Below are 13085 nucleotides of genomic sequence, written 5' to 3'. Positions count from 1 at the left end.
TTGAGGTGTAGACAAGCACCTCATTACATCAAATAATTATATTCCATGCATGGTTTTTAGTGTATCACAATTTTAGTAACTTATCATGTAAATAAGTACCTATTAAGGTGAGCATCTCATTGCATAAGTTAATTTTATGTCATGCAAACCACTTTCAAAATGTGTGACATTCACATCAACATTAGGTGAATAAGTGCCTCTTAAGGCACAAACATGCATTACACATTTTGTCTTCATTCATGAATGATACTTTGTACATACCTTTTCATATTTATAACACCTTGCTTTCACATTTCACATTCCATAATGTTTACCATGCATTCATATGGGTGGCCGTTTACATTGGCATAATTTCTAAATTCATAATAGCATCTTGCATTCTCATGTTTTCTTACATAATGCCCAATATTTATCCACTGTACATATGCATATAGGTAATTTTAAAAGTTTATAACATCTTGAATTTTCATGTCACTTTGCATTATTTTTCCTCTTCATATCCTGAGATAAAAATAAAAACATAAAAATAACGACAAAATCATCTTTTTTTTCCTTCATATTCTAATGTAAAAATAAAAAACTAAAAATAAAGGCAAAACCACCACGACACCCTTGCAGGACTCGTGCTAACCAAAAGATCATGGAAGATTGGAAAAAGGATCAAGCAGCAATGAAGGATGATATAAACCAATTAAAAGACCAAGTGAAACAAATTTTGGAGATCTTAAAAAATCTAAGGACCATGAATAAAACTTTCCCCTCTCAAAGCAAAAAGCAAACCTTTTGTTATCCTCCAAGATTCTATCCTAGAACTCATGCTAACCCTTTGGTATGTATGGCAAAACATAGTGTACACCAACAACGACAAGGAATCCAAGCGCAACCCTTTCCCTTACACGATCTTCCTCCAGGTCATTGTAGTAAAAATCAAGCTATACCTACCATTCATCACGATAATAAGGCCATACTCAGACTCATGTTCACACATCCGACAAGATGTCTTTAATTAGTGAGGGAGAAGGAAATAAGCTTGAAGCAACTCAAGTTACTAGGAAGGCAAAGGTTTTGCATATAACCACAAGAGAGGATTCTCAAGTGAAACCTACATCTAATACTCTTGTACAAGGGATAGCAACTAAAGATGCCAGTACGATAAGTAAGCTAGAGATCTTAGAAGAGAGATCGAGAGCCATAAAAAGCGAAGGTTGTCCTCAAGGTTTTCACAAGGGAGCTTTAGTCTCGCCTGTTCAAAACAATCATAGAGGAAAATGGACTCCAAATTGTGAAGGGCCCTTTGTGGTAAAAAAGTCATTTTCTGGGGGAGCTTTGATTCTTACCAAAATGGACGGAGAAGATTTACCTTTTCTAGTCAATTCTGATGTGCTCAAGAAATATAACGCTTGAAAGAAGTCCCTGATTCTCAGGATTTGCTAGAATTTGCTTTATAGCCAAGTGTCATATGTTGCCTTTCTTTCTATCATACCAATGTTGCCAATATATACCATCAATCTTATGTCTCATAGAACACATTTCACGTCATATATTTTGACTACTCAGAGCTCTATTTTTGGTATAAATGACTTCTACAAGATCTTGGTTGAATCGAGTTCTAAAAGGTGTCGCAAAGGTAAAATAAAAAATAATAAAAATTATATGTTGGGTTAATTCTTTTTTCTCAAATCATAAAATTTATGATAAAAAATATAATAAAACAAAAATGAAAATAAAAAATATAGATAAGTTAAAAACATAATAATGTCTTGGAATATCATGTTTCTTCTTAGCCTAATGTTTTAATTGAGGAGAAAGAGCGTGATGTTTTCTTCCAAATATTCACATGCATGTCTCCTAATATCCTTTAGCCTTCTTCATCTCCTAAAACAAAAGAATCTTTTCTAGCAATTTTTGTGTCATTACTAAAACAAAATCTCATATTGGGGCAATTCTTTATGCCTTTGCATTATGCCACCTCTAAAAATAAAGAATCCCTAACTTGAAACCTCACCCTCAAGGAGTCAAAACTGGGGCAATTTTTGTCCGTTCCACTCTTGCACTCATTGTAGTTTGTCCAACTGGGGCAACCATTTCTTCCTTGTACATCATGTTACCCTTGAGTTAGAACAATCCATATTCATGCACCATTCTGTAATCTTATAGTTCACCATGGTAAGTCAAAACTGGGGCATATTTGGTAGTTTTTTCACCTTGGTATTGAGGAGTATTTGGCTACATTTTTCTCTACAGACCTATTCTTGTCACACTCATGTCCTCATATTCTTGTGACTACTTTTTTTGGGATCATTGATGAATTTACCCCACAATTTGAGTTTTTATCCTGAAAGCTAGGCATTCATTTAAACCAATTCAGACACAATCTAACTACCTATGTTTCCAAATATATCAACTCGAGCATGCATGTGAATTAAGCTTTTTGAAAAAAATAGTCAATTTAATGACACCTCAATCATTGCACTAACTAAAAAAATAGAAAAGAATCATGATATTCGCGTGTTCTATTCTCAAAATGATCAATTGAGTTTTTTTTTTAATGATGAGCTTACACGAATTTGATGATTGTATGAAAAATAATTGATACAAAATACATGCCTTTGTACATAAGAAAATGAAAAATGAGGAACAATTGATATAGGACAAATAATCTTATTTTCTCCTTTCATTATATACATTCATGCATAACATGTCTCATATATATACTACCATTCATGCTTATTTCTATGTTAAACTCTAGTTTTTAGTTGACCTTTTCGCTAAAACTCAACTTCTATTGGCATTCATACTTTCACTATTAGTTAAAGCCTAGCTTGTGTTGGTCTATACAATTTTATTTGCATTTAAAGTCCAGCATCCAACTGGCATCAGATTTAAAAGTCCAGCATCTGACTGGCACTTGCATTTAAAGTCCAGCATCTGACTGACACTTGCATTTAAAGTCCAGCATTCGACTGGCACCAGCTTTAAAAGTCCAGCATCCTACTAGCACCTACACTAAAAGCCCAACATCCGACTGGCACCAACATGTTTATTTTTCTGCTAAAGTCTAGCATCCGACTGGCACCCACTATGAAAGCCCAACAACCGACTAACACCAGCATGATTATTTTTTGCTAAAGTCCACCATCCGACTAGCACCCACTATGAAAGCCCAACATTCGACTGGCACCAATAAGTTTATTTTCTGCTAAAGTCCAGCATCCGACTAGCATCTGCATTAAAGTGCAACATCAGACTGGCATCTACAAGTCCAGCCTCCGACTAGCACCCCCTCTGAAAGCCCAGCATCCGAATGGCACCAACATGTTTATTTTCTGCTATATTCCAGCATCCAATTGGCACCTACATTAAAAGTCCAGCATCTGACTGGCACCAACATGTTTACTTTCTGCTAAAGTCTAACATTTGACTAGCATCTGCAATAAAGTCCAGCATTCGACTAGCACCAACATGTTTATTTTCTGCTAAAGTCCAGCATCCCACTGACATCTGCATTAAAGTCCAGCATCCGACTGGTACCCACTATGAAAGCCCAACAACCGACTAACACCAGCATGTTTATTTTCTGCTAAAGTCCAGCATCCGATTGGCACCCACTATGAAAGCCCAACATCCGACTAGCACCAATATGTTTATTTTCTGCTAAAGTCCAGCATCCGACTAGTATCTGCATTAAAGTGCAGGATTAGACTGGCATTTGCAAGTCCAGCCTCCGACTAGCACCCACTCTGAAAGCCCAGCATCCGACTAGCACCAACATGTTTATTTTCTGCTATATTTTAGCATCCAACTAGAACCTACATTGAAAGTCCAACATCCGACTGGCACCAACATGTTTACTTTCTACTAAAGTCCAACATTTGACTGGCATCTGCATTAAAGTCCAGCATCCGACTAGCACCAACATTTTTATGTTCTACTAAAGTCCAGCATCCCACTGGCATCTACATTAAAGTCCAGCATGCCACTGGCACCTACATTTAAAGCCTAGCATCCGACTGGCACTAACATGTTTATTTTCTGCTAAAGTACAACATTTGACTGACACCTACATTGAAAGCCCAGCATCCGACTGGCACCAACATGTTTACTTTCTACTAAAGGCTAGCACTCGACTGGCACCTACATTGAAAGCCTAGCATTCGACTGGAACCAACATGTTTATTTTCTGCTAAAGGCTAGCATCCGACTGGCATCTGCATTGAAGTGCAGCATTAGACTAGCATCTGCAAGTCCAGCCTCCGACTGGCACCCCCTCTGAAAGCCCAGCATCCGACTGGCACCAACATGTTTATTTTTTGCTATATTCCAGCATCCAACTGGCACCTACATTAAAAGTCCAGCATCTGACTGGCACCAACATGTTTACTTTATGCTAAAGTCCAGCATCTGACTGGCAGCTGCATTAAAGTCCAGCATCCGACTGGCACCAACATGTTTATTTTCTGATAAAGTCCAGCAACCGACTAGCATCTGTATTAAAGTCCAGCATCCGACTGGCACCTACATTGAAAGTCTAGCATCCGACGGGCACCAACATGTTTATTTTCTGCTAAAGTCCAACATCCGACTGACACCTACATTGAGAGCCCAGCATCCGACTGGCACCAACATGTTTATTTTTTGATAAAGTCCAACATCCGACTGCCACCTACATTGAAAGCCCAGCATCCGACTGGCATTAACATGTTTATTTTCTGCTAAAGTCCAACATCCGACTAGCACCTACATTAAAAGCCCAGCATCCGACTGGCACCAACATGTTTAATTTTCTACTAAAGTCCAACATCCGACTGGCATCCACTATGAAAGCCCAACATCCGACTGGCACCAACATGTTTATTTTCTGCTAAAGTCCAACATTCGACTAGCATCTGCCTGAAAGCCCAGCATCCGACTGGCACCAACATGTTTATTTTCTACTAAAGTGCAACATCCGACTTGCATCTGCATGAAAGCTCCGCATCCGACTGGCATCAGATTTAAAAGTCCAGCATTTGACTAACTTTCTACACTTTCTCTCTCTCTCTCTCTCTCTCTCTCTCTTTCTCTCTCTCTCTCTCTCTTACATCATAAGTTAAGGTTTCCACACTTTGTTTAGGTTGTTACACTTAGCTTTTCTATTTTTCTTTTCCTAAACCCAAACGAAATTTGTGTTTCTATCTTTCCTTATCTTTTACTGTGACACTATGAAAATAAATATTTTTATATCATCACGTAAAAGTTAAGTAAAGAGAGGTAGCTGTTGACACCCAATTTTGTCCGGGTAACTAAATAATAAATAAAATAATTTTTTTAAGTAATAATAATCTTATTTTTCTTATTTCCTAGACAACTAATTTAAATATATATAATATAACATAACTAAATTTTTTTCATAGAAAAGTAAACGAAATAGAAAAATAAGAGAAATGACTTTTATAGTGAAAATAAGTTATTAAAAGATAAACACAAAAAATAAATAAATAAATAAAAATAACGATTAAGAATACGAATTAAAAAAATGTTTTATAATAAAAAATAATAATAAATTGAAAATAGAAAAATAGTTTTTAAATAATCAAAATAGTTTTATAAAATATATTTGAATTTATAAAAAACATGAAAAAAAGGACAACGGTAAAAAACTATAACATATTATTTTAATATATATATATATATATATATATATATATATATATATATATATATATATATATATATATATATATATAATTTCTACTATAGAAAGAAATAAAATTAAAATTAGAAAAGGTAAGGAAAATTTAAAATAAGTGGTTATATGTTACCATTACTCATTTGCATCCTCCATATACTCCCACAATCTAGATTCTTTCATTATTTTTCTCTCAACCTCTACACACAGTTAATCTTTAGATTATGCTAAAAAATTAGAAAAAAGGTCTCAGGATCTGATAGTCTCTCACGCTCATGTTCGTCCTTCGAGCTCTTTTTTTCTTTTCTCCACTTCATTTAAGAAAGGTTTTTTTCACACAACACATAAGATATACATTTCTCCTTTATCCATGATGAATATCACCTTACAGGGCTTTTCAGCTTGGGCTAATGGCCTGGCCCATTTCTTTTATTTTCTTTTATTTTCTTTTATTTTTAATTAAATAAAACTTGTTCTAATTAAGTTTGTTTGCTAAATGCAACCTTTTATTTCTAAGCTGCTCATTGATATTAGGCCTGCGACCCAATTCAACACACCAACGTGAACAACATTTTTTCTTGAAAGTGGCATCTTGAAACCATGCTACGTATGACCACTCCAGAATTACAGCCCAAAATCTCTTTCCAAATTGATGCCACACGTGCTTGTTTCGTCCGCACACTTGCACGCTGCCCAAATGCTTCCCACAACCCTTGTCTTGCTGCAGCCAACAACACTATGTGGCAGAATCAAGGATCTTCACGCTTGGCTTGCTTCTTCATCTACACATATCCATGCGTCAGCAGAACAACCTTTGTTATGTGGTTCCGCCGAATTGCTTCCAGCAACACCAATCTATGTTGGGCCGAGACTTGTGCTTAATCTCCAAGAGCCCAATTTTGGATTCTCGCACATTCTACAACTTGCATCACGCGTGGACCACAGTTTTTTCTTCTGCCCGCGAGCGTTTGTTGCCAAAAGAGCTGTTCCTTTCTTTAATTAGGGTTGCCTCCATTACGTGTGATTTTTCCTGAACAACGGCCCATCTTCACATTTCATCATCACGCATCACGCAAGCCACACATTTGTGTCGCGTTTTCTCTTGAAGCACCGTTAGGGTTCTTCTCTCATGTTCCACCATCCAACCTAGGGTCCTTCACGTGTTCCACCATCTGGGTAGCTAGGGCGGTTTTTGTTCACGTTTTCATTTCCTTTAGACAAATAGCTTTCGTGTTTCTTCTCTTTATAAAAGGGGTCAGCTACCATTGTATGAAAAGGCTTTGATGAATGAGAGTGATAAATTTCCCCTTTCGTCTCAGCTCAACCCTAACCCTAGATTAGGTTTTTAACCTCGTTGGGTTACCAATTCAGTGAGAGTTCCCCACTAGAACTCAGTCTTTCGCTGCCTGTTTGGTGGTTTTCCACCGAACGATTGACGATTCACGGTCTTGCGGGGAGTTTTCGTCGAAGATTCGCTGAGGCTCGCTCATCATGTGGTAATCAAAGCTCCGGTTTCGAGCTTGGAGCATAGAGGTCTTCAAAGATGAGTATCTCTGTTCATTTTCTTCTCCATTGTTTGTTTTCGTCTTGTTCCTGATAGATTGCGTTTTTGTGTCTCTGGTGTTCAATCTTTGTTGAAATGTTTCACTGAAATTGATTCAAATTTGTTGTTCCGAATAGTCTTGAATCAATACTCATGATATCATGTCTTAAGCTGCCTAATCTGCCGTTCATTGCATGTCAATTAGGTTTTTCAATTTTTTTTACCTAGCTTTAAATTTTCTAATCTCGTGTTTTGTCTTAGGAATTGTTTAGTTGCTTTATATGTCACTAAATTCAAGAGCAGTCGTGCCACCAATGTGTTTTGTTCACTGTTTTGTATTTGTTTTAGTCTCTGTTCTACTTTCAATGATTAATTTCTTATGTTTTGTTGAGTTCTTTAATTGCTAGTAGATCAATAGCAATTTCTGTAGTGTCAATTTCGTTGTTCTGCTATATCGTTGATGAAGGATTATCTTGTTCCTTTTTAAGATTGTTGAATATGGTGTGACTTGATTAAGAAAGCTAAGTGAAATCCCCACTGGACATTAAGATAGCAAGCTATCTAGATGTGAAGGTTCCTTTCACAAAGCTCAAGAGAACAAGATGATGGGTTGATTCAAAACAAAAACGAAATGGAAAGCACATAAACCATAGAAAACCAAGAACAATTAAAGGAAGAAGAAAACATAAAATGTAAAGGAAAGAAATGGGAAAAATGTGAGAAGCACGCCACTACAAGGTTAGGCTAAAAGCCATGGCAACCTTGAATATTAGTGGATGTGTGCCGCCACTTGCTATGCAAGATAAGGCTTAAAAGTTTCACTCCCAAGGGAGGAAACTCTCACAAATGGTTGAGACACAAGAGTGTTTTTACTTCAAAATGTTCAACTGTTTTACATGTCTAGGAGCACCCCTTATATAGAAGAGTTTAACGGCCTCTATGAAAATAAAAGATACCTAAGGATGTCTCTACAAAAACCTAACCCTACCTTCTAGAAACTAGGTCAAATAAGGTTACAAAATGAGAGACAAAAGAGCTAACTATGGTGTGTGCAAGGCTAATTTCGTTCTAGCACTAAAGGAGACCAAGAAGGTGTCTCATATGTCTCCAAAAGTGGCTAAAGTGTGCTAAAAAAAAGGAGAGCAAAGATACATAGGTACACTTGCTTTGTGCCTTTTACTTTATGCTTTTTGCCTTTTCTCTTTCTTCCACCTATTCTCCATCTCATCTCCACTTCTCCACTAAGGTTGCGCCACTTCACCGACCATAATTAATCTTACTTACACCTACAAAACACATAAATAAGGATTAGCATGTTGGCTTAAGTCAAGTCAACTCTAGTCAACAAGTCAAACCTAGTCAAAGGTTAACAAGTCTACTAAGGTTGATTTCAACTAACTCAACTTAGGGAACTTCAAACATAATAAAAACAATGAACATAGATGAAGGATTAGTGAACTTCCTTTCTAAACATGCTTAGTCTTATTAAGCATGTGCCTCCATCCTTGGTTGGGGTCAATCCTTCATCATCTGCCCCTCCTTGGAGAGAATTTGACCACAAATGCTTTAAGCCTTTGTAGATGGAGCTTGACTTGATTTGGGGGAGGTTTTGCGCCTCCCTTTTATGAGCTCTTGTTTCATCCTCTCTAAGGGTACTACCCCTACCTTTGGTTAGGCCATCCCTTTTTTCTAGACCACTCTTCCTCTCATGCTTGTGTATTGGGTCTTCCTTTTGAGCCTTGCAAGAGAAGGAAGAATGGTGATTTCCATCTTGCTTTAGAAATTTTTTTTTTGGAGGTAACTTGCTCTTTTTCTTTTTCATCTTTTCTTTTATCTTTCACTTTATTTTGGTCCTCATTTGCTTGATTGGGTGAGAGAGGTAGGAGTGTGAACTGTTGACATGAGAAGCCAAGGTGGTTTGCTTCTTGAAGATTTGATGAAGATTGAATGAAGCTCTTTTGAACTATCTTGAAGCCATAAACATTGGAATGAAGTCTACATTGGTGAAGGAAAGGAGATTTGATGATATCCATGGTGATCAAGGCTGGAATGTGTGCTCTCCATGTACTTACATCATTAAGAAAGTGTACTTGTAGTTTGTAATTCATGTTGTAGACCTTAAAGCATTAATTAGATGTAGTTTGGTCTTTTGTGTGTTTTTAATCTATTGAATGGTTTTCAACAAGTTAAAATGTCTCTTTTAATCTGTTGAATGACTTTTTAAACAGGTTAAAAGGTTAGCTGCAGTAGTCTTAAACTGCAACAAATTCAATCAGTTGATCATTTTAGAGCACAATTTGGTTCTGGAAACGTGTGGAAACTCTCTCCTTCGTGATCATAGGTGTTGCAGCTATTGAAGATTGATCTTGGATCAATACTTGAAGCTTTTGGCTTGGTTTGAAGCTTGGAGAAAGTGGTTTGTGGTAGGCAAGGCTGTGCTACCACTAAGGTTTGATCTTTCTCAAGCTTTGTGTGTGTGCCTGGTGGTTTTCTAGGTCTGCAAGAGGGTTCTTGTTGTGCTAGTGTGATTCTTGTGTGATTCAAGAGTCTTTTGTGGTGTTTTTGCATATTTTGGAAGTGTAAGGGTGGATTCTTTGTCAAACTTTTGAAATAGTGCAAAGTCAAGCTCAGGTTGCCTTGACAAATTGGATGTAGCTCAGGTTTGAGTGAACCAATATAAAATTTCGTGGTGTCCTCTCTTCTCTAACCTTTCTCTCTTGCATTTTCATTTTAAAGTTTCAAGAACTTGTGTTTTAATCATCTTTTTCATGTTCTTGCATGTTTTCATAGCATCTGAAGCATTGAGCATGTTTGTATAATCATTTGGAACTGATCTTGATCATTCTTGAGCATTGTTTCTGGTTTAAAATTCAAATTCACATTTCTGCATTTTTCCCAGTATTTCAATCGACTATTTTTCAGTTTCAATCGATTGATTATACCAGAACAGAATCTGTTTAGTAAAATTAATCTGTTAATTCTGTTTTTGATCGATTGAAAATGTATAGTTCAGTACTGTTTGCATCCTAACTTTGTGATCTATTTGATTCAATTAAAGGAGGTTTTTAGCTTGTAAAAATAGCCTAAAGTTTTAACTAGCCAATTCAACCCCCCCCCCCCCCCCCCCCGCCTTCTTGGCTTTTCAACCATTTCAAAACTAACAATTGGTATCTAGAGCAAGGTACTTGAAATTTGATCAAGTAAGGTCCTAAATCTGTTTTGAACTACTTAAAATGGCTGAAAACAAGTTACCCTTTGGTGAAGGTGCCTCAATTCATAGACCCCCTATGTTTAGTGGCATTAATTACCAATTTTGGAAAATTAGGATGAAAATCTTTATTGAGTCAATAGATCAAGGGATATGGGATGCAATCATAAATGGACCATATACTCCTAAACATATTGTTGATGATGTGAAGGTTAATAAGCCATGGACTCAATGGACTGAGGAAGAAAGGAGGAGAGCCCAATATGATTGTAATGCAAAGAATATCCTCACTTCATCTCTCAACATGGATGAGTTTTTTCATGTTTCACAATGCAAGAGTGCCAAGGAAATGTGGAAGGTTCTTGAAGTGACTCATGAAGGAACCAATGATGTTAAGAGAGCTAGAAAGCATGCCTTGATTCAAGAATATGAGCTATTCAAGATGAAACAAGGAGAATCCATAGCGAATGTGCAAAAGAGATTCACTCACATAGTCAACCATCTCATAGGCTTGGGTAAGGAATTTGACAAGGAAGAGTTAATCATCAAGGTGCTAAAATGTCTTCATAGATGTTGGCAACCAAAGGTCACGGTTATCTCAAAAACAAGAGATCTATCCACTTTGACTACAGTCACATTGTTTGGTAAGCTTAGGGAGCATGAGATTGAGATGCAAAGGCTTAATGAGCTTGAGTCAAGTGAGAAAAAGGTCAAGAACATAGCCTTGAAGACTAGCACCAAGAAAAATGAGGAAATTGAGGATGAGGTGGCTGATTCAAGTGAAAGTGACAACTTGAATCTCCTTGTCAAGAGGTTTGGTAAGTATCTCAAAAGGAAAGGTATCAAAGGTAATCCCAAGAGGTATACTTCCAAACACAATGAATCAAACTCTTCTAATTTTACATGTTATAACTGTGGAAAACAAGGACATATCAAGATTGAATGCCCAAATGCTAACAAAGAAAAGGAGAAGAGTGTTGATAGGAAAAAGGAGAAGAAGCCAAAGGAGAAACGTGCATACATTGCATGGGAGAACAATGATGATTCAACAAGTAGTTCCTCACAAGATGAGAGTGAAGAAGCCAACTTGTGTCTCATGGCTGGTTATGAGTCATCTTCCTCAAGCCAAGTAAGTTCTATAGACTTAAATGACTATAATCAATTGTTGCATGATTTTGAAGAGTTGCATAATGAAGCAAACAAGATTTCTGCATTAAACAATCGATTGAAAGGCATAAACAATTGGCTGGAAAACAAAGTCAGTCAACTGGAAAAAGAAACAGTTGATTTAAAAACTGAATTTGAACATTTGGAAATTATTTACAGTAATTCAACTGATTGTTTTAGAAATCAGTCAGCTGAAAGATACTGTGAAAACTGCACAGTTTTAAAAAATCAAGTGAAATACCTTATAAAAACCTGGGCAAGGTTCACAAGAGGAGAAGCAAACTTAGAGGCTGTTCTTGGTTCACAAAATTGTGTGTTTGGCAAAGCTGGACTTGGTTTCAATCCTTCTTTTCAAAAGAAAACCAAGAAGTTCTCTAGTTTCTTTTCTAAAAGCATGCCAAGTGACATGTCATTCATTTCTTGCAACTATTGTATGCAAAAAGGTCATGCTATTAAGAACTGTCATGCTAGGAAATATGATGTTCCAAAAGGGATTATGAAATGGATCCCAAAAGGATCTAGAAAGGCATAACCATGATGGATCCAACCTATCAAAGGGTACCAAATAATCCAAATCTATTTTGCAGGTCATGAAAGGTGATAAGAAAGATTTGTGGTACCTTGATAATGGTTGTTCAAGACATATGATAGGAGATAAAACCAAATTTGCAAAGTTGGAGTTGAAGGAGGAAGGGTTTGTAACCTATGGAGACAACAACAAAGGAAGAATCCTTGGAAATGGAGTCATAGGCAATGGATCCTCTTTCAACATCAAGAATGTGCTGCTGGTTGAAGGACTCAAACACAATTTGATAAGTATAAGTCAACTATGTGATAAAGGCTTTAAAGTCATGTTTGAACCAAATAGTTGTTTGATATATGATGCACATGGTAGTATTGTTTTGATAGGCAAGAGAGTCAATAATATATTTCTACTTGACTTGCATCATGCATCATTTAGCATCCATTGTTTGCTTACAAAAGAGGATGATACTTGGTTATGGCATAGAAGACTTTGTCACATACACATGCAACATTTCAATCGGCCGAATAGAAAACAGTTGGTTGAAGGACTACCAAAACTCAAGTTTGAGAAGGATAGAGTATGTGAAGCATGTCAAAAAGGAAAACAAACTAAGGTCTCTTTTAAACCCAAAAATGTTGTTTCAACTGAAAGACCTTTAGAGATGCTTCACATCGATCTATTTGGTCCATCTCGAACCATGAGTCTTGGTGGCAATCTTTATGCATTAGTCATTGTTGATGATTTCTCTATGTACACATGGACTTTGTTCTTAGCTGCCAAAGATGACACTTTTCATGCTTTCAAAAGACTTCCCAAGATGCTTGAAAATGAAAAGAGTTCCAAGATAGTGTCTAATCGAAGTGATCGTGGTGGGGAATTTCAAAATGAAAAGTTTGAACACTTTTGTGAAAAGCATGGTATCAACCATAATTTTTCTGCACCAAGAACACCACAACAAAATGGTGTTGTTGAG

Source organism: Vigna unguiculata, unplaced genomic scaffold (assembly GCF_004118075.2).
Source record: "Vigna unguiculata cultivar IT97K-499-35 unplaced genomic scaffold, ASM411807v1 contig_5, whole genome shotgun sequence".
NCBI lineage: Eukaryota > Viridiplantae > Streptophyta > Magnoliopsida > Fabales > Fabaceae > Vigna > Vigna unguiculata.
Note: the sequence above shows the minus strand (reverse complement) of the source record.